The following is a 26,768-nucleotide window of genomic DNA, read 5'->3' on the forward strand; positions in this document are numbered from 1 at the left end:
CAAATTCTGCTGATTATTATTCTGTAAAAAATCATTTCAATCAATTGTAAATATTCTTACTTAAGAAACAATTAAATTCATAGAAAGATTTTATTACAAATGTGCAGACATCTGAAAGTTGCACTGATCAATATTTTTATTTTAACAATGTATCCAATTACTATGTGTAACATGTAAAGGGTCACTTGTAGTGATGAACCTACTGAGAATTATCACCACTTCAGCTCCCCCCTCTAAGGAACAATTCTGCATCTTTCAGCTAACTGTTTTTGTTCAATCCCACTGCTTTCATCAACGTCAGTCCTATTTTTAGTGAAAATAGCTCCTATAACCCACTGTGCACTACCTGCTCAACATCAAACAGCAGACATTTAGCATTTAGCAACTAGCTAGCAACTAGCTAGTGAACACAGTGGCACATTTAGCAGCTAAAGAGACAGATATTTTTCCCAGGTGTTGGCAGAAACCAAAACAAATCTAAAAGGAGAGGGAATATTGGACTAATGGAGCCAGTACAAGCGCTGCTTGTCAGATGCCCCCCACCACATCTCTCCAATGTCACATTAGGGGGCTCTGTGTCCAACCATTTCTGTAATTAACTTCCCAATCAACTTCACGCTGTGACTGGTAAGCTTTGTCGAGGTAAGAAAGGAGCCAGGGTTTGAACCAGTGACTGTATAAAGATGGATGATGCATCTTCACTTCCTCCCAATGTACCACAGAGTCTGTGTAGTAGCGATCCCTGTGAGTTCCGACCCAGCAGCCAAGTGTTATATATTACGACGTGTCTGATGTGGACAAGACATCTTACCATCTAATTTTGAAAGAGCAGGTGGACAGACACATGATTCCAAATAAATGGTTATGTTGCTCTGTGTCTGCAGATAGAAGACGCAGAAGATAAATGAGAAGCCTGATTGAGGTAGGAGCTAAAATCTCTAGACAGCTGAAATGTGTCTGGGAGTCCATTAGCTCAGTAATGTTGACTCTGAAAGTTACCACCATGTCAGCTGAATCTGTTTAATCCGAGGCTACAGACATGCTGGAAAAGTTCCCACTTGCTTTTTTCCTTTTCTTGGTCTTTCACAACAAAGATATGGCAGGGATTCTGTGTGATTAGAGGATGTAAATAGTTTGTATGGATGATGATACAAAAACATAATCCTTCTTAGTGACTAAACATTAAGGACAGAGGGGAAATAAAAGGAAATGCACCACCGAGGCCGTAACTTGGAGACGTTTCCAGACTCATGGCATCTAATGTGTTAACAAAATCCTGTCATGGCTGCCCAGCCAGTCGCCATGGTGACTCAGCAGCTCCTTGCTGTCTCCTTCTTGATGGGCACAAGCTCGAACACACACACACACACACACACACACACACACACACAGACACACACACACACACAGTGTCTCTGATGAGCAGCAGTTTAGATTACTGCTGACAACACACTGTGTCAACCTATCCACACGTTAACACACACAACACACATACATGCACACACTTACACACGGCGTCAGTACATGAGAGAGAGGTGCAGACAGTCAGCTTATTCAACAGACCGATGACTAACTGTACAAAGCTGTCAAATGTGGCTCTGCACTGTGTTTCAAAGTGAGAGATGATCAAGAAAATGAAGTGCGCACGCAGGAGATGAGATGGAGAAAACACTTAGGAGCCAGTGAAGGAGACCAGACATTTCACCCTCTGTGTTTACACTGCAGCTCCATGTGTCCAGGTGTGAACTTATGTTTGTTTGTATGTTTATGTTCACATTGGAGAATGATTAAACAACACACAACACATTTTTATTTCTGTGTGGTTCAGCTTCTGATATGTAGTGATGCATGTGACCATAGTCCAAACTAGGGATGAATCAGCCACTGACTGTCTTTCCCCATACGGCTTCTAATACCTAAACTCAGTGTATTTGCCGATAGACTAGCCATTTGTCAAAAAATTTAAAGTCTCTATACCTCACTGCGTAGAGATTAAACAGGATCCCACTGTGTTGGCGCCTGCCTGCACAGGCTCAGAGGTTACGCTGAATACTACGCAGTTGTGTTCCTCCTCAGGAATAAAACTACTCATCAAGGCTACACCGGCGACAGGAGATGCCACATGGGGAGCTTGTGGGCTGCCTGTATTTTCTCCAACAAGTTGCTGGCACCAATGGAGATTGTTGAGGGTGAAGAAAACATTAAGAATGTTAAAGAAAGACTCAGTAGTCTCCTGGTTTTCAAAATTCAGGCTGTTCTCATAAACTTTTTGTACATTTTCATATGAAAAGTAATGCACCCAAATTCCTACATATCCGTAATCGTAATCATGAGCCACTGTATTTTGGAAGAATGTGATCATGTGACCAACAAACTAACGGGAGTAAAAATGAAACAGTCCCGAGTGGACCTGTAAGGAGGCAGGTTGGGTTGGTGGATGAGTCACAAAACTACAGACTCTCGCCTGGGACCTTCCCCAGGAGACGCGTCTTCACAACCATGTGAAATTTGAGTGAACTTTAAGTCACTGTAAGGTATGTCCTCACCATGTTTCTCTACCTAAAACTAACCATAGTAACCTTACTAGATTAAGCCGACCTTCCGTAACTTTAGGTTAATTCCATAACTTTACTTTAAGGACATAACGTCATCTGTAGGGCACTAATTTGTTGGATACCATATGAACTGTAGTGCGTGCATTTTTCATATTTTCGTTTTATGAGGATACGCTGTAAAACCATACATCTCCCAAAGTCCTTACACTGCAGACTAAGGATGTAGTCAAAGAAAATCTTGGCCAACTGAAATTCTATGTACTCTTCAACCAATTGATTGGTTGACTGGGGGAAAAGAGCACTGCACATTTGGCTTTTTTTTTTTTTTGGTCTGTTTCGCAAAAAGTTGAAAAATGTTACACTTCAGGTAAAAGGCTACCCAGCCATCCAATCACAGTAAAGGAGGGGTGGGACAAATACCACAAAGACAAAACATCAATGACAACACTTAGGAGTAGGGCTGCCACTAACGATTATTTTCATTGTCGACTAATCTGTCGATTATTTCTTCGATTAGTCGACTAATCATTTCATCGAAAAATGTGTTAAAATGTTGAAAAATGTCGGTCTGTCTCTCCCAAACCCCAAAATTACATCATCTAATGTCTTGTTTCATACTCACGCCAAAGGGTTTTAGTTCACTGTCACGGGAGAGTGTGTAAAGCTGCCAATATCTGAACGTAAAAAGCTGCAGTAAGAGTATTTTGGGGTACTTTTATAGTGCTTTTCTATGAAAAATGAATCAAACCGATTAGTCGACTACTAAAATAGTCACCGATTATTTTAATAGTCGATTAGTCATCAATTAGTCGACTAATCGTGGCAGCCCTACTTAGGAGAAATGAATACTGCTGGCCACACAGACCGGTTGGTCCGTCCTTTATCCCTATGTGCTTCAGCCTTCCCTAAATTTAGAGCAAGGCCCAGGGCAAGCAGGTACTCTACTGTGTTCTTCCATATTTCCATGTATATTCCATGTCATAGTAACCACATGCAACCAAAGCATCTCAGCTGAGAAAAAAATGCCCCAAAAGTGCTCTAGTGCTCAATCTGGAAATCCACCGGTTAAAAAAAAAGTCCGGAGTTTTTTGACTAACGGAAGTGCAGGAGCCTCGGCAATCGCTCACGCCCTTAACTTCCGGCAGTGCCCCCAGGGAATCGCCGTGTTGTTTACAAATACTTCGGGTAGAAAACCAGCAGAGTTTAGCTATATATCACATTTTTCACGTCACTATATCACTGTGTAGACTAATCTGATGTTTGTTAAGTCTATAAAGACAATGATTGAACAAACGTTACTATTTCTGTGTGTTTTGTAATTAACATGGTTATCGTAGATTAGCTGGGCTAACCGTTAGCTGTTAACGTTAGCCGTTAGCGGTGTCTGTAATAACCATAGACTGTATAAAAATAAGGTAATAACTCAATAAACGGTCTGTGAATAAAATATTTTTTCCAGCAGATATCTTAGTTACAACATGATTGAGCTAGCAAAGCAGTTTTGTGTTGCTATGTGTGGTATTTATTCAGTTATGGGAAATCACGATGTCTAGAAAGCATCAGTGGCTGCAGCTGACAGGGACAGTTAGCAAAGCTAACATCAGGACGTCATCTGTTAAAAGCCTCCCGTTGTCGGATACGACATGAAACTACTCCAGTTAGCTCAATCATGTTGTAACTAAGACATCCGCTGGAATTTTTTTTTTTTTTTTCACGTTGATGAGACGGCGTTTTGGGTGGAGCGGTCGCCATGGACGCGGAGCTTGCTGTTTCTGTAGGCACACATTTCCTGGAGACACCTGCACGTCTCGGCCACGCCCCCTCCATTGTGATTGGCTAAAGCGCAGCATCATTCAAACTCAAAGCCCCGAGCCCCAATGTACCAGAAATGACATAAGTACACAAATTTAGGCAAGAACATACAGAATATACAATATACAAAAAATATACAATTATACATTAAAAAAAATATTAAAAAATATATAAAAATAATATTTTTAAAAATATATACAATATACAGACACATATTGTATATATTTTTTCAATGTTTTTTTTTAATAATTTTTCATATTCTTCATATTTATGCTCCACTACACTTAAGAGGGAAATATTGTACTTTTTATATGTATTTGAGTTATTAGTTACTCTGCATGTTTAGATTGATAATACAAAATACAATCAACAAACAATCTATGTTGTAACATCATAGATTAAGATAAGAAACAGCTTTGTTGATCCCCAGGGGAAAACTCAAAGGCTACCTGGTAAATAAAATGTATAAAGTAATTAAAATGCTCCACTTCTACCAGCTGCAACATTCAAGTGATGAACACATTAATGCTTCAATGATTGTAATCCAATAATATGATATACACTGTTGTATAATGGGCCACTCTGCATAATGAGAACTGTTACTTTTATGCAAATTTAGATGCTAATACCTTTATACTTTTACTAAAATAAAATCTCGTATTATATAATGTGGTAGTGCCACAGTTGGTAAGTAAAAGCTCCTCATACTTCTTCCACCAATTTACATGTATTTACCCCAGAACCCCCAGTTCCCCAAACTGCAACAGTATTGAAGCAAAAGCACTCATGTTGTTTATTGATGCAAAGGAGAGTGTGGGAGGAGAGACAGCATGCACAAAGGATACAAGGAAAGGATGAAAAAAGAAGCTGATGGAAGCAGCTGAAGGCTACATGTGTCCTTTGGAAAGAAAATATAATACGTCAACATCCTTTGCTCAATGTTTCCTAGGGCAAGACCTACAATTTAAAGGTAACAAGGCATATTTTGCTACTTACTGTGGCTCACAACACCTTTAATAAGTGACTAAGCAGTACTACATCTATTAACATTTTCAGATATTTATCTTTATAGAGGCACATGTAGCTGATGGTGAGTCATACCCTAAGAGCTGTATTTGGACTTCTGTGATTAGTGGGCTTGAAACTGAGTTGGAATTCATTCAGAAAATGTAATGTAAAATAGTTAGTAACAGAAAACAAACACCACATGTTTGCAATGCATACCTTAATCTAGCTTACTCATACTACATAATGTATGTACTATGCTTGACTACAGTATACTGTACATGGAGTATACTGTAACCCTTTTCCCAGTGCATGTATCCATTTAACATGTAATAAAACACCATTACTAAACTACATAATGTTAGGGTAAGATGAATTTTTGTGCCATTTCAACCTCCTTGTCAACAGCACGTTTTGCCATAGTAACAGTAACCTTTTTAATGTGTTCCAATACAATAGTTTGAATCAATCTAACAAATTAGCCCCCCATGAATGACATTACATACTTAACATAAGGTTTACATTGAACATCAGTCTTCTGGGGGAAAGTACTGTGTTGTTTGACCCATCCACCACCCTGAACTGCCTCCTTAAACAGACTTTTCAGTCTTTTTTCTTCTTCCTTCTTTACTACTGTCAGCACATTAGTCATGTCATCGCAGCCTTCCCGATTACTTGGAATATACACAAATTACTCGCTCATGATTCTGAATTGTAATGCCTTACTTTTCATAGGTATGTATGTACGAACAATTAATACGAACAGCCTGACCTACTACAATGTCAGAATCTACAAGGTGTGGTACTGTGTCTTTGATGGCTCCGAATCTGTTATGTTAGACTTATCTCACATTGCCTTTTCCTTCCATTGAGTTAATTATTTGTAAAAGTGGACAAGTGATGTGCTTGTAACTGTTTTGCAATTTCTGCCATACTTTCTCCAAAAATTATGACTGGCAAATGGAGGGGATGACACCATAGATTGACTATAAAAAATATCTGAACCACTCCTTCCAGTAGACTCAATTACTTGCACTAAATATTTAGTGTATTCATCCACCGCATCTGACACATTGTGGCCCCATACCCAACCACTTGTTTGAAACTGAAACCTTTTGGTTTAAAACATTACACCAATCCCACTATCTTGAATCAAAGTCTTGTGTATGTCCTATTCACCACACTAACAAATTCCATACTCAGACTTTGTCACTCTTTATGCTACATGACCTGTCTTCCTCCTCCTGCCATCACTGGAATTTCTCAATTATGGGATCAATACAGGTGTATCTTATCTTATCTTATCTTATCTTATCATATAATAGAGGACAGCCTGCAGCATATAGGTCATGTGATCACAGCCACCTGGCTCATGATTATGTGGGTTATATACAAATTATAGTACGTTACTTTCCATATGTATATTTATGAACTGTGAATGAGATCAGCCGGCAGTAAACTACATCCAGCTCACTCCTGCTGGAAATGTACAAACAACAGAACTGAAATTTGATCAAACATAGTGAATCCACATTGTCTTCAGAGAGTAAAAACAAACCAAAATCTACTCAACAATATGAAGATAAGCTATGATTTGTTACTTCTACTCTTTAAGTCTTAAACTCTTGCTGTTGTCCTGTGCATGGGGTTCGTATTTCAATACAATGAAGACCGTCAATGGAAAGGAACATTTTGTTCTTATCCTTCCCTCACTCTACATCTGATGTCAGGTCCAATCTGAATCTCAGCCTCTGCTATCAGCAGGACAGAAAAGACCTTTGCTTGTTTCAAACCACAAACACACACTGATGGAAGCTCGCTGGAGGAGGATGATGACAAAAGACACACGGCCATCCCATCCTGCCTGACTCTACTGTACCATATGATGTCAGGTCTGATCTGAATCTCAGTCTCTTCCCTCAGCAGGAGAGAACGACCTTTGCTGTTTCTTCTGAAGTCTCTGTTTGATCCATATACTGCATCTCTAACCTACAGTCAGGTCAGTGAGGGCTACTTTCAAAGTCATGATGGCACTGCATAGTATGGTATTTATTGATTTAATTGCTTCCAAAAACAACATGGATATCAATAATAAATGCTACTATTTACTTGCAGTTACTCCTTCCAATCATGTAAAGGATACAGGAAGAACTTTCTGTTCCAGTAGAAAGTAAAACCCATTTAAAATAACATTTATTTTAAATCGATTAGTTGAAGATCGATTAGTTGAAGATTATGTACGACTTTAGTCGACCGAGATTTTCTTTGGTTGACTACAGCCCTACTAAATGAAGCAGTTTCATGTTACAAATTAGTGTTTCTCCAACACTGTTTACGTTACAGGCGGGTTGTTAGCCCAGCACCTGCTAATGTGTGCTCACCTATTGTCTCTGTTAACTTAGAGGGCTCTAGTTTCCTGGCGCAGCGCAGGGTGGCAAACCCCGCGCCGAGCTAGTTTCGAGCAGCGCAACCCGACGCGCGCTCAGTTTGGTAGTTTGGCAGACCAAGGTGCGCTGAGATGGGTGTGGTGGCGCAGCAGGGGGAGGTGTCGACAGATCCAGCTTGGCGCAGTGACAGTTTCGTGCCAAAAGGCTTCGCCGAAGGTGCGCTAAAAGCTCGCCAGCTGAAACCAGGTGTACTGTCAGCGCAAGGGGAGCGCAGCCGGTGTAAGCCGAAGTTTAGCTGACCAGCGGACAGTGCGCACACGTCACCAAAACCTCACAGACAGGTTTCCAGAATATCAGGCACATTAATAATGCAATAAATACCCACAAAAACCACTATTCAATGCAACTATCTGCAATCAGCACATAAATGTATCTCTATATCGACTGTCCCGTCACATCTGATGTCAGATCAAAGGGGACTGGCACCGTTTGGCACATTTGGCACGCGTAATGGAAACCCAATCTGATTTGATTAACAAAACTAATGAGTTCACATCCCTCTCAGCCAACCGCAAACAGCCACAGCATCAGATAGGGAGTATATATTCAGCATCTGTCATCTTAGAAAAGTCAAAAGAAAAGAAACAGAGTGAGACTGCGAGAGAGAACCAGTGAGCACGCGCGCACGCACGAGAGAAACACAACATTGATTTACAATTGTGGTGACCTCGTCCCAGGCTACCTTTACATCATCAGCCCGTGGAGATCTGCTTGCAGTTCCGTATACTCGGACACTGCGAGCTTGGACCTCCTGGACCAAAACATCAGTTTCCTCCTGGGACAAGTTTGGCCGTCGGACGCTGCTGCTCTCTTCTGCCATGGCAAATTGAGTAAACTCTCATTACACCTTAGCGCGGTGCATTTAAGGGCGAGGAGAGGGGCTCATTTGATTGATGTGATGTGTGTAAAACCCACTCCACGCCTTCTCTCCTCCCTCTTTCTGACTTGCGCTGGTAGGAGGGACGGAGGTGGGACAGACGAGTAGCTGTGCCAGCACGCACGGTATGCCAAACTTGCAAAATCCGCCTGGCCACACCCAGTTGGCGAAGCGCAGGTGCGCTGCGCCCCCGCCTCGCCCGGTCTGCGAAACTAGAGCCCATAGTGTGCTCACCTTTTTTCTGATCTAGACATTCAGAGGGTTACTGTCAGGGGCTGAATTATCCACAGGAACTCTTCCTCTCTAAATCAAATGGTGATTTAAAAACACTGAATAAAGCAGTAAAGTGTTTTAAAAAACAGTGTTTTTCCAAGGCTCTCCGTACAGAGGAGCTGCTACCTACTGTGACCAGAGCCAGCGTTTGGTTTGTCCATTTTGAACTACTGTAGAAATATGGCATTGCAATTTGGCGGACTCCTTGGAAGAGGACCAGCTCTCTATATAGATATTAACAGCTCATTCTAAGCTAACAAAAACACAACAATTCTTTTTTTTCAGGTGATTATACACTAAAGAAAACATACTTATTATATTATATTACATTTTTGCAAAGGGGCAAAAACAATATATTTCTTCTAGAAAAATTATGCTTCCTTTCCTATGATCTTTGCATTTTTCCCCTCAAATACGTGATTATTTTTACCTTTTTTGGCCTCTGTTGACATAAAACTTAAAAATCAGTCATTAGTAGAACTAGTGACAACTGGTAGATACTCTTCATGCAGCCTGTGATGATAAATAAACATTACTCTATTCTAAGCTGTAACAGCCAAAAAGGTTGTGAGCCACTTTTTTAATAAGTCCCCAACCCTTAGACAGTCACTCTCAATGAGTCAGGAGCTTCTGTTAGCCTGGATGTTACGTCAGAACTTTGGCAATGTATGTAAGTCTCTCCTTTTGTCTTCTACTTGCCTGTAACACAAAGAAACATATAAAAGCTGAAGACAGAAAACATTCAAAACCATGTTCTAACCTATTTTTAGCACATTATGGTGGTGCATATTAATTACTGTTTACTGCCAGTGAGTATCCGGCCCATCCAACACCAACCACTCAAGTCCCAAGTGAATTTCTGGGTAATGTGCCTATTTAAAGCCCAAACCTGCAGTGTGTGGCCCCCTCACTGAAACACTGCTGTCCCAGAAACAGCTTTTTTGTTGGACTGAGTTGGTGAAGAGGTTCCTATAATGCTAGGGTCTGTCTCACCGAGCAAGATTACTGTGTTAGTGAGTGAACTTTGTGAGAGGCCTTTCATTTTCACAAAGGTGACTCACTTTTAACCAGTCATTATCACCATGGTAACCACAACTGAAACAGGGGCATGTGCCCACCTCCTCACCAATCCCCAGTCTTTCTGAAAAAATGAAGTCACCATTCAACAAAAGCACCGTCTACAAATACATTTCGGACGGCAGGATGAAGCCCCTACAGAGTGTAAAAATTTTGCTTACTTTTTGTCTTTCAGCAACTATTTCTTCAGACACTATGATTGCAGGGATTTCAGACCAATAAATCCCACTGTGTCAAAAAATGACTTCTAACAGATAGCTCATTGCTTACATAATTCTCCACATAATTCATAGGTCATCAATTATTAATTAAAAATTTCTATTGCAAATGAAATGCACTAAAAGTCTTGCAACAGATTGCACCCATATTCTCGTCAGCACAGCGTAAGGCCAACTTCACAATGTTCACAGACTCAAATTGAAAAGACAATATTGCATCAATGTGAAGTTGTCCGACTGTGTCTTCATTACCAGGCAGGGGTGACACTATTACCTTGGCATTGACACTATCTGCAGTTTTTTCTCTCATCAACTGTCCTTGGCAGCAACATTGTTACTCTCCAACATATTGAAATTGTCACCACATGAGCATCACAATACAGTAAGTGTGACCTCACATGATCATTTCCAATGCATCTAGGCCTTGAAATATCTATTTACATTGGTGTTAGAAAAGAAAATGGACTTAGTCATTAAACATTAAAGGGTTGTTCAAGTTAAAAGACACGTACGCTCTATGTCTTAGTAACACTTAACAAACATCTGTTGTGCAAGATATCAAAAATGCATGCACATATGGTGCATGCATTTTCAGACTGAGGCTTTAAGCTCTAAAGCTGCACTGATTTTTTTAACTACTTCAGGGCAGCAGAATAAGCTGAAAACACAATATGTGTGATAATATCACCTTACAGTGAAGTTGTTTAGGCGAATGCGTAGGTTGGTGAACACCTACACACAGGGTTCCTACACATTTGGAATTTCAAAATTCCATACTTTTCCATACCCTAATTTCCAGACTTCTCTGCATTTTTTTCCCCCAGAGAATATGCGACATCTGAGTAAATATATCAGTGTATCATATTTCACATCATATTTAATTATTCTTAATAGGCGATTGTAGCCAAGTACCATAATGGCATGTAAATAAAAACTCAGGTAAGTTCAATGTCTGGGCTGAGGCAAAACGGTTGGGACTCTGGGTGCAAACGATGCAGTAACGAGACGTCTGTGTTTTTTCCTTTCATGTGGCTCAGAATCGCCTTCTCCCCCATGTTGGCGATGTCAAACGATTTCACACAAAGCTTGCATCTAGCTCTGTGTATGAATTGGGAATCCTTGGCCAACCAGTATTTATATATGGTATTGTCAAGCCATTCATCCAAAAACTTGCATCTACCCATTGTGAACCACGTGAAACTCGTCTTCTTGTCAAAGGTGCAGTATTGGAGTGAAACTTGATACCTGGGGAGCTGGAGGAGGCTCATGGGGCAGCGGACTGGACATACCACTTGTCAATCAGGTAAAAGGGGCGGTATGTTTTCTGAGACGTTTGCTCTCACACAAACTGTGCTTGGCCCGGCATAAAACACGATCCAGATTGATTAAATTATTTTTGGAAATACCTAATTTTCTATTTTAGAAAACAGTATTTTAGAACAGTGGTAATAGTCTGGAAACATAAATATTTTTCCATACTTTATTTTTCATTTTCCATACTTTTTAATACCTGGAAATTGATCAAATTTATTTCCATACTTTTCCATACTTTCCATACTTGCGTAGGAACCCTGTACACATGTCCAGCATACGCAATGCAACATTAGCATTTATTTTAAGTTGTTTCTGACCTGATAAATTCAAGTCTAATATTCACTCTCCAAGTAAATAACTATCAGTTAAGTTGCTAAAAATCCAAACTCCACTGTGTTTGTGGTAGTGTGCAGTGGGTGTATCAGAGCTTTTTGTTGAAAATAGCTGTCTGCTGCAGCTTGAAACAAGGTTGATGGAACACTAAATTTGAAGGCTTCTTAGGTGATTGTAGAATCTTTCAATTCATTTTGATTAATTATTTTATCATAATTTGGCATGTTTTTTCTGCAAGAAAAAAGAGCCAATTTCTGTGAAAACTGATTTATCCTATTCATGTCAGATGTCATAAATTTTTCATTACTACGCATCAGGCTTTACTGTGAGGCAGTGATGTTGATAGATTTTCAATGTACTGTCCCCTGAACCAACATATCCTACAAATTAGCACCCAACGGATGACATTATGTCTTTAACGTAAAGTTACATAATTAATGTTAAGTTACAAAGGGTAGTTTAGGCAAGTAAAGTTACTATGGTCAGATTTAGGAAAAGAAACATGGTGAGAACGTACAAGAAAGTCACTCCAAGTTCACACGGTTCCGAACATGCATCTCAAGGGGAAAGTCCCGGGGGAAGTCTGTGTTTTGTGACTCCCCTTAGCACATTGGTCACGTGATTGCGGCCTTTCAAAATATGTGGGAAACGTACAACTAGGGCGCATTACTTTTTGTAGGAAAACATACAAACAGTTTATGAGAGGAGCTTGCCTGAAAATAATTTTACATTTTCCTTTCACTCATTGACACTAGGAACAAAATGGGATTGCACAAGATATATGCACATATGGTAAGAAAATAGTGGCTGCCAGTGAAAACATTTTTTCAACACAGCGCATCCTGTGCTATCAGGGAAAAAAACAGATTGGTCCCCTAGATGCTTCGATAATGAGTTTACTGGATCCTTTTGGATCTTAATGCATCTGCGTAGGGTTGCAACAGTATGAGATCTTCACGATACGATAACCAGTTGTACCGGACACACAGTATAACATAGTTATTATCAGTTACAATGACCCTTAAAGGAAGTAAAACCCTTAAAGGAAGTAAACAAATCCTTCATTACAATTGAATCTTGAAACTTTTTTTCTAATGGCAGTATACTGTATCTGTCTCCCTTCTGAAAATAAACTAAACTAAAATATAATAAAGGTGAGATTCTCTGTCTGGTTGCATTTACTGCCATAGATAAGCAAATGCACACAACATGATCAATTTTTTACACCACAGTATACTTTAAAAACGGTATGCCCCTGCGACCATACATAGACATGCAGGACACTTACCTAGCAACATCACAGTAAGGTATGACTAAGGTATCGAAACTGAAAGCTGTATGTAAAGTCATTTTATATCATTGAACACTATTCAATCTATGGTTACAAATCATTGTTTCTTTCACCCCCATCTGTCCTGTTCCTCCTCACTGTCGGTTATAATAAAGCCGGGTTTTTTTCTACTGGTGCAAGAATATCTCCTTATGGCTGGAGGGTGCCATCAGAGTCACCTAGCTCCTTCATATAGCCTGGGTTAATATTGGGCAGAAGCACTAAGAGATAACTTGACGTTTTGACCCCAAGGTGTTACGTAATCCTTCGTTTTACAAACTATTATGGCTTAGACATCGCCTGGGGGTCTACACCACTATTAGATCATATCTGCACTGCACTGCCTCTGCCTGGCTGACTTGCTGACTTACTGAATGACTTGAGAGCCTATACATTTCCTATTAAAGTAGCTGATTATATCAACATTTTTATGTTGTAACATGACAGTAAATGCTTGGCCAGCTGGATTCACTGGAAACTTAAGTGACTCTTAATGGTTGACTGCATGGCAAGTGGACTGCGGATGTTAAGTACACCTGGTTGGATGAATGCTAGCTTGACTTCCTGCCTGCTTGGCTGGTAATCTGAGAGGGATTGCATGTAATCCCACCAATCTCTAAAGCAGAAATCATGGCATCATCATCATCACAACAGCCATGCATTAGAACATCTCTGATAATCCATCAAGCTTCCTGCCTGTAGTCTTAGGCATCATCAGCCTGTCAGCCTTTCTTTTTTCATTTTATCATGCTATCCATGGTTCAGACTTTCAAGGATACCAAAAGAGCTGCATGCAGGACCCATGGTTACCTCACAGTTCCACTGTAAACCTGTCTGCTGAAATTGTTTCTGATTTCCCAACCCCATTAGTTGATCAGTCATGATTAGCTTCTGGACTGGAAAATGCCAAGAGTTATGGCTGTTTCAGTAAAGCTGCTCCCACTATCCAGTACATTAACCACTTTACAACATATCAGACTCAGTTCGCCAAGCTCAACTCTACTGTAATAGACTCAATTCATTGTTGGTTTTTTTTACTATTAACCTTGACAAGCTTAACTTAGTACTGGTGTCATTGCATCTCAAGCATGCTGATAAACACAATTTACTAGTATTTATAAAATATTGTTTCCATTTACAATTCTTGTCATCTTGTTATGCTGGTGATAAAGGACATAAAGCCTTTTTAGGTCCCTCTGCATGTGGGGACTAACACAGTGCTAACTTCTTTGTTTTTCTTTCTTTCTTTACTTCTTTCTTTCCATCTGTGTGTCATTTTTATTCTTGGCTTTTCTATCTTTCAGACCACTCTATCTATCACTTATCTGTCACAAAGATATTTCCCATTAAAAGTAGGCCTATACTGTTTGAAGAGGACTGCTACACTTAATTCTATGCTAGGAAAGAGGATACACCCACAGGGTTACAGAATCTAGTCCGCAGTTAACACAGCAAGAAGTATTAAGGAATTAGGAATTGGGCATTGTTCATTATAAGGGTGTTTATTAGGCTATATGTTTCCACAACAAAAATCTGCTTTTTCAATACCAAAAAGCCTGAACCAAGCATTTTCTTCACTAATTTTTAATAAAATGATATATAATCCTTACTGCCTTTAATGTATTTGGCTTTGTGTTCATTCACTATGATACTGCTCACTATCCTGTGAACCACACTGGAGTAAAATGGAGAAAATGGCCAGCAACAGGAATGGGCCTGCTGCTAACACACATTGATTTAAGAAGGTTTCTTAAATGCCAAATTGTTGAAAGTGACTTTGCTGAATGATCCAGGCTTAAACTAAGGTCATGGAAGTAAGAATTTAGATGCTACCTGACCTAAACTGTACCCCTTGGGACATATCGACTAGCAGCCTGACAATAAGCCTCTGGGGGGGCAACAGTTAAGTTTCCAGGTGTTCCAGTGAAGTCAACAGATATTCGGGCCAAGACTTCCTCTTCGGAGCCCCACTTATTTTGGTTAATCCTTACAAAGAGAAGAGATATCTGTATATGAATGCAATTTAAAAATAAAAAAATAAAAAGCTAATAAAAAGCAAAACATCAGACAACAGTCGATGGGTTCTGAGATCGCATTTCAGCCAATGCATTCCACCTCTCCGGCTGTCAACATGGACTGTGTGGTTGGTCAATACTACTCAGACTACAAACAAAAACCAGAATGCTTCTGATATCAAAATCTCACCCTTGCCTACAGGTTCTGCATATATATGCAGATATCTTTTAATAGAAATTATGTATCATTAGACTCTAAATGGTCCACATCAAAGATCTGACTGGATGAGCTGGGACAGAGACAGTGACTAGGACAATTAGTGGATCAGGCCTTAAGGACACAATAGTTTCCTTATTAAGACTGTATGGCAGTGCCTGGTAATGGTGAAAGAAAAGGTAAATAACATAAATATAAAGTTTATATTATATTTGACCAAATAACTGTAATGTGACTGTATTTGGGGGATGAGATTATTGGCCCTTTCAGGAGTATCTGCTCAAAGCAGCTTTCTGAGAATTGATCATTGGTAATTTGGATGTGATGACCAAACAGATGGAGGCTGTTTATTTCACTCATTAGCATTAATGCTGCCTTTAATGCCAGGAAAAGGCAAGTTTTAAAATAAATTACAGGCTTACAGTCACCGAAATTCAAAATGGTATCTTCCAGGGATGTTACAAATGTCCAAATCCACAAGTCAATTAGATTTTGGAATCTAAGGTCCCAATTCAAATCGATTAAATTTAAACAGTTTGGGGTTTTTTTTTCAGCACTGAAGGCTATGCCACTGTTAAGACTCATAATTTGTACAGATCAGTGGGTCATTGGCTGAGAACATTTGGAAGAAACTGTTAAACAAATACAAAAAAACAAAAAGAAGAGCAGAGATGAGATGGCAGAGGGTACTTTGAATTAACAGCTTGGGTTTCCTCACCTGCAAGAAACCACCAGATCTAGTGAATCTATGAGTGTTTTCTGTTTCTATTTTGATTTCGATTTCAATGACTGAATAAAACGAACCAAAATGGTGACACTCCATATATCTTCTGTCTCCTATTATGATAACCAAATAAAGCAAATTGGTATAGTGGTCAAATATACATACAGTGCAATTTTACTGACATCTTTCTCCATATTTCTACTCACACCCTAGTATCAGTATAATATTTCAATACATTCATTTAGCAGACAGATGATACTATTCATTGATTAGTCAATCGACAGAAAATTAATCAGTAAATATTCTGATAATTGATTAGCATTTTACAAGAAAACATGCCAAACACTCTCTGGTTCAAGCTTCTCAAATGTGAGGATTTGCTACCTTTATCTAAGTCATACTGTGGGAAGTTGGATATTTAAGGGTTTTGGAATGTTTGTTGAAGGGCTGTCACATTCTAATTGGTCAATTGGTTGGTTGATATGCTCTTGTCCAACCAAATTCTCATTGGCTGGACAATCACTGTTGTTACTTTAATAAGGCAGTGTGTTCACCAAGGCATTTCTTTTCCAAACTGATAACAGCAGTTGCTCAGCACTTGTAGTTGTCCTAGGTGACAGTTGGTCTTTGTGGTATTTGTGCTGCCCCTTCTCCCTTGTGATTGGATGGTTGGTGACATTGGCACGCAATATTTTACCCAAAGTTAAACATTTTTTTAACTGTCATATTAAATCTAAAACACATAAATAATCACAGAAGACATTCAGTGTTGGATTTATCATTATGGATTGGTCCCCAAAAAGACGTTGATGATCAAGCCTGGATTATAAAGCTTCTGAAAGCAATATGATCACAGTAGAGCCCTTGCTGGAGCGTCAGGACAGCTAACGTTACCTACTGGGCTAAAAGCAGTGAGTCTCTCTCTCGCATGCAGCGTTACCGAGATATTTAATGTTAGCAATGTCATGTTGTATATGACATCATCAACTCCATGGTTAACTTCTAGAGTGTCCAGTATGTCTGATTTTTCTTATCAAGCCTGTTCAACGCTTAGTGGTGAGACCGACACGTGATTGTAGCTGAGCTGGATGCTCCCAGCGATACAGTGCGCAGTTTATTTTCAGATAATATTACAGTGGGCATCACATTTATTTTCCACTCAAGGCATTCCACTTGCCTGAACACAGAGTTAACTTGCCCTGGGCAAGTGTTAATGTCGAGTCCTGTGACAGGAAAAAATGCTTTGGTGGACACACAACCCTCCCAGGTAAAGTTTACTAAATTTACACCGTGGAAATTAGCCTAGAGATAACATGCAGGATATGTTCCCCATCAAACAACCAATCGGTCAAAAAGTAGGTTGAATTTCAGTCGAGCAAAATTATCTTTGTTTGATTGCAGCCCTAGTTTGTTGAATATAACAATTTAAAGTGGATTTTTCTCTTTTTCCTACAGTTTTATAGACTAAAAGATCAAATGAATTGCCTATTCACATACACTGGGTGTAGTAATAGTGAGTTCAGCTTCTTGCTCAAGGACTCTTTAACATGTGGCTGTGACTAGCTGGAAATACAAACAGAAAACCCTTCAAGCAGCCAACCCGTACCACTTCTGCTACCAGCTCCCCAGAATAAGAACATAAAAACAAAAGATACTAAAAAATATATTATATTTAATTATAAATCACTGTTGCGAGACTCTTAATTAAAATGCATAACACAGCTTTGATAATAAGATATGTTATGTGTTACCATAAATTTTAACTTCCACCATCTAATACTGATTATGACTTGTGGCTAGAAGTGGTGTCAAAAAATTAATAGTTAAAACTCAAGAGGATCTTTGATGAAATGCAGCGTGACATATGAGTGACAGAGGCAGAGACAGGCAGTAACAAGGCGACAGGTAGGCAGAGCTGAAGAGGCCAAAAGTATCTAACAACCCCAAATAAACACACCAGCTAAGACTGCCAGAAAAATGACTGACCTCTTCAACCCTGCAGGAGCCACCAGCAGATCCATCAACACCAGCCATTGTCCCCTGACCCACAGACAATTATTTCAATTTCCTGTACTAGACCCCAAACTTTCCACAGATACCAAACATGTCAGGCTGAAATTACTGTGTAATGTCACTTTTCTACTGCAAGGCACGGCATGTTTCTACTCAACTTGCTCAGCTCTTTTTTGGTTTTCCATTAGCAAAAGTTTGGGAAACTGTATACACGCATTTTTTTTTTTTTTTTTTGGTACCACTTCAAATGAGGTTCCAAGCGAGCTGAGCCAGTACTAAAAGGTGGAGATAACATGCTGGACAGCACTGATTGGTCAGAGACAATTGTCATTTGAGTGATGGGACATCTTGTAAAAACTCACCATTTTTAAAATAGCCAAGCTACCGTCAATAGCTGCTACAATGTTTTTATTCACTAGACCCTGATTTTACAAAATGGCAACCAACAAAAGTACACCATACAGTATGTACACTACACTGGCGTGTTGATCAAGTGCAGATGTTCCTCTGTTTGGTTACTAATGATAGGATTTCCATGATGGTTGCTATTACAGTCAGCAACAGTCACATCTACATTTAGAGGGTACTATCACACCCCAGGAACAGTGCTAAAAAGACTTTCTCCCTTAGACTTAGATTGTAAATGTCTGTAAATCAGTGAATATATATTTTTGAGTCACAACCCCCATAAAATGACTCATTTCAACATCTAGATTTGATCATTTCAGTCCGATAACATTTAGAAGAACTAGAAGAGCTGCACAATTAGATCCTTTTATCCCCATTAATGTTAGCGGAGGGCTAAAGAGGAAGTTAGCCACTTGGCTGGCAGAAGTCTCTGGTGCACCTACTGTATTGACCCAACGATGCGGAAGCAGAGTGGAGGATCTAGGTAATTGCACACATGGAAGTATAACTTTTTTGGCTTCATGCACTACTAAACAACTTTCATCAGAAAGAAAAGGGCTCTGCCTCTGACGCTGTATGCAACTCTCTATACATCTATGGGTACTAAAAGTGAATTTAGTCAAGTCGAGCTGAACCATGCAGTGAAAATGGGACACTGATGAAACACAGGCCTCTTGAATGTGTCCATTTTATGTAATGGTGCAGCCATGTATCTTGGGTTTGAACATCATGTAGCCTTAGTCAAGTGCTGCACCAAGCAGTTAAAGAACATTAACAAATTTAAGGGGAGAATTAAGATCCTCCTACTACAATAGTATTCCCACAGCGTGTCTGTGCTGTGGTCGCCCATTTATTAATGACTTTACGATGCATTTATTATCCTCAAACACTGCACATTAAATTCCAAGTGTGAAACAGACTGAAGACCAACATGAGAAACATCCAGAGAGAGAAAGACATGAGAACAGATAGAACAATGTGTACTAATCCACACAGAGACAGAGGATGCAGTGTGTGTAGCTGTGAATGTGTGTGTAGAATGGGGAGGGGGGTATTATTGTATAACGACAGGCTTAGTCCCTATAGAACATCACAGACTCTTCCTAAAACGGGTGTATGGGCTCTGTAACATCAGAAAAAAGCCTTTATATAACATGGCCTTGACTGTTTTGGCGGTGCACCTGCTGCCTTTGAGAAAACTATACCCCTGTAGTAAATACTATAGAGACTAATACCAGCAAAAATCATAGACTATAGGTTACTGTAGTCCCATATAGGACTATTCATCTTAAAGAGGCACAGTCTAAAATAGCACAGATGCAATGAGGCCACTAAACACTCATTAATGATTACTGAGGGGCACTATGAGCTCATGTGGGGATATTATAGGAATATCTTGGGAGTACTATAGCCTGGTGATTTTTCAGCAGGAGGGGTGTACCATCCCGACTGCGGCACCACCATAACAAAGAGACACGAATCCACGGACCTCTGCATGAGACACAGAGATCCCCCCTCACACGCCCACTATCCTCAGCCATTGTGAAGGGAATCACCGTGCACCACTATGTCAAATTGCCTGTCCGCCATATGATAAGCTAAATATAGGCCACTGCAGCGCGAGACCTAAATATGAGACCTATAAATATGACATGAATTTCATCATTCACATAGTAATGCACGAGAGGATGGCGCAGCGCGAGGCTACAGTAAACAACGATAAACACGCGATGACACATCATATATGTGTTTACAGGAATTGTAAAACGGGCAACTCTACTCACCGTTTCGATGTGTGCCGTTTCTCTCGCAGAGCGCGTGTGTATATGTGTGTGTATATGTGTGACAGTTAGAGTGTGTGAAGGTGAAAATCTCTCCACCTTTCGCTGCTTGCAGAGCAGACTGGTGCCAGGACTCAGAGACAAGCCCCGCCCCTTTCCCAAGCGGCTTAGCCAATCAGGAGCCCGGAGCCAAAAAAGAGCCTTTTCATCTGAATCTGCAGGCATCAGGCTGCTGCTGCCTTCAAGTGCTGCTGTAAACATCAAGATTTTACTTTTTTTCCCCTTCTTTGCGGGGGTTTTAGGGCGCGGAGTGGCTCTGTATCAGTTTGTGTTGAAAATGTCTTCATTTACGTAACGAAAAACACAAAGAATCAGGCACCACTTGACAATTCGAATATATATATATATATATATATATATATATATATATATATATATATATATATATAAAAAAAATAGGCCTATAGGCCTAATGGAATATAATGCAGCTCTTAGGTATTCTGTGTTGCTTTCAAATATTTACTCCTCAGAAGATCACTTTTTCTCATTTAATGTTATACCTACTGAGACAACACAGCTGTAGGCATGATTTACTCTTCCATCTTGTTTTGTGTCTTTGTTTGGGAAAGTACCCTCTTTAATGTGCATGCCAGCAAGCATTGGGTGTCAATATGACTTCAGAGAGATGTTGGACTTTTAGGATGAACAGATGTCATATTTTGATTGGAATGAAAATCAAGTTGAAAATAAATGTCTAATGACGTTTGAATTTTATATTGTGTGGACGTTAATATTTTGATGTTTTCCAGATGCTGGGTTTTGTTCTCCATGCCATACTGTATGACTTAATGTCATTATTCTACATCAAGATGATGTTGCCATGAGACATTTGGAAGATGTTGGATTTTGGTTCCCTAACAGCACAACTTAAAACCAACAAAATATCAGTGTCATCTGTTGTCAGAATTCTATGTCAGATTGACGTCAGCAGTAGACATTATCCTGAAACTGAATTTTGGTCAGCCAACATCCCAACCTAAATTCAACTGAATATCAACTTCTAATGACAATGGTGGCCAGCTGGGTGGTGTTTGCATGACTGATAAATGAATTACTTTGATTTGATAAAAAAAAACCTTGACCCCAATAGATCGCATGTTTCAGCAATCTTTAACCATATTTAAAACTTTGTGGGGCGTCAGTGGATTAGTGGTAGAGCAGACACCCCATGTACAAGGCTGTTGCCGCAGCGGTCCGGGTTCAACTCCAGCCTGAGGACCTTTGTTGCATGTCACTCCCTCTCTCTCTCTCTCCCCCCTTCACGCTTGTCTGTCCTATACATTAAAGGCTTAAAAATGCCCCAAAAATATCTTTAAAACTTTGTGCACATTCAAATCATATTCCACAAATCTGTGTTCTGTTCTGTGTTCAAGAATTGAGAATGAAGTTGTAATATTTTGAGGAAAGGTCTACCTGTGCTGTGGATTATGTTATTGCTGAGGTGATATGGTAGTATCCCTTTCAGAATGTCTGAAGGCCCAGACACACCAAACTGACATCAGAGAACTAGTGGTGACAATGCCCAGTACTGCAAAAAAGCCAACAATGGCCGACTGGTGCCAATGGTGTGTGACAAAGTGCAAAAACGGAAGAGACTGACGCTCACCGATGGCCTGACACTGACAAACAGCCGATCTTCAGCTTGGTGTGGCAGGGCCCAGAACACCATTTAGGACTGTCTTTGGATGCGAGAAACTTTATAGAAGCAGCTGTGCACTGCTCAAGTCTCCCATTCTATAACATATACTAAAACAAAAGTGTTCTAAGTGGACTTATTTTGACAGACCAGATCAGATTTAACTTTATTTTCATTGCTCAAAGTATGAAACAGTCCAGTGAAATAAAATTTAGCATCTAACTTTAAAATGTCATTTAAGAGGGGTTCTAATTGCTGTATATCAAAATTAATGCCGCTATGGTGTGCCATTCATATAATTATGATATGTAAAGTACAGACAGAACATGTGATATGTATGGCCAAATAAATGTGATGTATAATATAAACAACAAGCACATATGCAAATATGTAAACTGTAAAAGAAGACATTATCTGCAGTTGAATATGATTTGACTTCAACATAGTCAGAGTTGCTCAGTGCTCTCCAAATAATGTGGTAGACCAGAAGCTTCCATGTTAAGCAAGGCAAAATTATAGTTATTACCAATGGAGTCTGTCTTTGAAGAAAGCATAGACAAAGTTTCACTTTTAGTTCAGTTCCCTGTTGAAAATGACAGTTTGTTTGGAGAGCACTGAGCATACAACTGGATAAATGAGCCTTAATAGATTATACTGCATGAGTTGTGTAAGAGTTTGTAAGCTGATGTTTTTGATATATTTGTTAAACGTGGACCCTCATGACTTCCATTCATCAAGAATTCTCTCAGTTTTTGGATTCTTTGGTCACCAGAAGCATGCAACAAAAACATTGTTTTTTCCTGAATTCAACGTTACATGGGGTGAGTCATTAGTATACACATGGTCACTTGCAGGGTGAATATCTTTAAATATAGGTAAGGTGAATTGCATCAGGCAAGAACTGACCCTAAAGTAGCAACAGTAGCATAAAAGAAGTGCAAAAAGCTTGATGAAGTGAAAAGTTCTGAGGATAGTAGGTGCTATGTTTAGAATAGAGAATGATCCAAGGCATGCAGCAATATGTCATTCATAGCGTGACTTCAGGGTTCTGCCACCAAATTAAAATTCAACTACTTCACACATAGCAAGCTAAAATGCTTTTCCAAAGATTTGTTACCTTGCTCTGAGCTGTTGTTTTTGCAGTAACATCTGGTACATTTTTATTTGGGCAGCTCCGTCTGTTGTGTGGCACATTGTGGACTAATCAACGGCACGATCAAAAATCATGACTATTGGCATATGGAATTTTGTCTTGATGTTTTTCTTTTTTAAAGGGCAATTATTCAAAAGACATGACTGAAATTAGACAGTTTTGCATCTGGGATGAGATGCAGAAAAAGTTGTATGCTGACCAAGTACTACAGGGGAACAAGTTTAGTCTACACATGCAGTGGCTTCTTCTGTGATCATATAATGAATGCATATGGTAGGGAGGGAAAGCCATGAGTCCAGCTATAAAATACATACAGAACACCAAAAGACAAACAATGTACACAACACAAACAAGCTTAAGACATTCTGTGGATGCATCTTTTTATTAAAACTCATAATTACAAACGGCTGTACCTAGCGTGTATTAAAGGAACAAAGTGAGTGGCAGTCCAGCTGGTTTGTTGACTGACTGACTGTATGACTGTCAGAGTTGCAGGCTGCTAGCAGCTAGCTAGCCAGATGACTGACTGGCTGTTGGTAAAGCAGAGGTTTCTATAGGATTATCTGGGATTATGACTCCCATTTGATTTGGTGGGTTTGTTTGTAATCTCTCAATCATCACATACAGTCTACAGTACACAAGCACAAACTCACTATGAACAAACACAGCAAAATGACAAATGTCTGTTTATTCACATACAGTACATCCAGCTTCTCATCCATCTTCTCCATGTAGCACGTGATTGTTTCTTTGTTTTTAATCATAAAAGTCCATCCCTACAGTAAAAAATAACTCCAATCTTATTTGGGTAGTGGTGATTTCAACATTTCACCTGTTCACTCTTTCAGGATTTGTCAGGATTTCATTCTTAGCCAGGATTTGTCAGCAACTATTGATTCCCCTGGCTTATGAAACTTTTAAAAATGAAACAAAATGCTTGCAAAACAATGCAAAACATATAACCTTTATTTAATCAGGTGCCCAGTATTTCACTGATGTGTTCCAAGTTAAATTAAATTGACAGAATAAAATCTGATAATATAATTTTCCAACTGTGCATTATAACTCACTCAGATTGTAGTAGCTTAATATCACATTCTGATGATCAGGTTGTAAAATACAGTAACTGTCATTTACACAAGGGATACTGGGGACATGTCCCCACCACTTTTTGAAATGACTGATTTTGTCCCCATCACCTTTAAAAGGCATAATTTGCACACAAAAAAAGTTCTGAAAAATATTTTGCACCACGAAATGTTAACGAACAAATGAGAAGGCTTTGAGAAAGGTTTATATGCACAATAAGAAAACATACTATGCAAAAGAAGAAACAAAAGAAGACACAACTGTGCATTGTCCAAAAAAGTAACATAAGCTAAGAGCACAAAATAGCCCAGCACTGAAAAAAATGGCCTTGGAATTTACTTGACTTTAATGTTTACATACAATAACACCGATATATTGTGTAATGTTAAAGTCATTTAATAATGTCCAGGGTACCTGATTTTTAGCTGTAACTCCAACTTTATTTATTTATCCTAATATTATTCAAATGTATTATGTTATGTTATAGACATAAGCACAAATTATACACAAAAAAATGGTGAAGGAATACTGTACAATATTTACATTGGACTCCAAATTCATTCAGCACAGTTCAGATAAGTTTTGGGATTTCCCCTCCTTTAGTAAACAAAGGATGGATGACCGATTCAATAGATTGATATAATGGTGCTAATACAAGTTCTGACTTACTCCCTATCATCTTATCATGTCACTGGATTGCTAAATGTCTCTCTTTGTGAGAGCCCTAAATACAAATTCTGCAATTTTATCAAAATCACTTTAGATGCAAGAGGAGACACATTATAAAATGTGCTAAAAGCAGGACAGTATCAGGAGAGTAAAATGAACATCCACCAAAGTTAAGTTAGAACCTAAGAGGAACATTGCATGTCAAAAAGGGAAAAAAACTTAAAAAGCAGAGGGAAGGTGACATGCAAATGACAGTCCAAGTGAGATGAACTGAAGTGCAGGTCCAAAGCCTAGAATGCATAACATATAGTACCCACAGTGAGTACATTGGAGGGAGCAATATTGTCCATAATCCAAGATGATGGACACTGAAAACTGCATCACATCCACTCTACCATTACAAATTATCAGAGGCACACTGATAGTCTTTGAGATTGTGTTGTTTTCTAGCTACGCGTGGGTTTTGTTTCTATGTCAACAATATCTTGACATTGATGTTAGCTAGGAAGCTAACTTAACACTAACAGCAGGTTGATTACACAGTTAGCTAACAACGGTACATTGACAAAAGCACAACACCCACCAGCAACATCCAGTGTCCACCGACCAATCTGCTCCAACAAATGGGATTTTATGTCTTTGTTGTGACAGTAGCCTGGTTAAAGCAGCGGTAGTGGCATCACCAGTGCCTTTCTGAAGAGTTCAGAGATTGTCAACTGAAACAAAAAGATTTTCAACCAGAACAAAATAGGTGCAAAGCTCTCAAAAAGATGCTACGATCTGCTCCCACAAATGGGCTTTTCAGTCTTTGTTGTGACAGTAGTCTAGCTAAAGGAGTAGGAGTGACATCACCAGCACTTTTTTAAGAAGTTCAGAGATTTCATGTTGAAGTGCTTGGAGCAGCCACACCACAAAGGTACAGTGCTCTCAAAAAAGATGCTGGGTGTGGTGCTTTTTTCTCTGACCACATGCCACTGCATTGGGAACAATTGAAAAGAAAAAAAAAAAACAATGCCAGTTCTGGAAAAAAACAAACAAACAAACAAACAAAAAAAAAAACGCTATGTGGACACAGGCCCTTAAAGGTACTTGGGTTCAGGAGGGTGATTTAGGTTCAAAATAAATGACAGCTGCAAATGCAGTCATCCATATCTTTCAACCTCATCTTGCTCTTTAAGGACATTCTCGATGTCCTCTTGTCTATACACTGGCATACTGCTCTTTGATGACATGCATTCCCTCCACTGATCCCTGGATGAGAGCTTCATGATCTGTGACCTGTAGAATGCAAATTCACAGAATAAAACAATATGAGATCAAATAAAAAGGATGAAGATACCCACGACTTTGTTTAACTCAGACTACTGAAGCCTCATATTGTATTGACAGTTCAGTAGTATTTATAATGCATTGTTCCACAGAGTGAGGACATTCACAGCCAGTGTGTACGTGCTGTAATAATGCACTAAACTGTCTTATAAGGCATTTGATCCCTGATGTCTCACGTTCAAATTGGATTTACCCAGTTGCCTTGGTAATAAAGATTTGGCTAGTCACATTACAATCTCAAGTCATATAAAAAGATAAATGATTTGAAGTTTAATTTGACTCAGATATTATTGCCAGAACGATTCCATTTTGAGATTACAGTTTTGAAAATCCAAGATTATTACCATATTGACCTTTGAGTAGTGGTTTGCTTTGTTCTATGTGGTTTCCATAATTGTGGATGTTTTTAAAGCTTCTTTAAAAAAATTGAAAC

The 26,768-nt window shown here is 39.2% G+C and overlaps 1 protein-coding gene across 8 annotated transcripts in view; it reads right to left on the reverse strand.

Moving 5' to 3' along the window:
* map4l (microtubule associated protein 4 like) overlaps positions 1-20,552 on the reverse strand; it is a 145,794-nt gene extending 125,242 nt beyond the window's left edge. For all 8 annotated transcript variants that reach the window (XM_078172923.1, XM_033651189.2, XM_078172922.1 and 5 more), the window contains exon 1: positions 20,403-20,552. The gene's annotated coding sequence lies outside the window, so the exon portion shown is untranslated. The remainder of the gene's footprint in view (positions 1-20,402) is intronic.
* Positions 20,553-26,768: the final 6,216 nt, after the last annotated feature.

This window comes from Epinephelus lanceolatus, chromosome 12, assembly GCF_041903045.1.
Source record: "Epinephelus lanceolatus isolate andai-2023 chromosome 12, ASM4190304v1, whole genome shotgun sequence".
Taxonomy (NCBI): Eukaryota; Metazoa; Chordata; class Actinopteri; order Perciformes; family Serranidae; genus Epinephelus; species Epinephelus lanceolatus.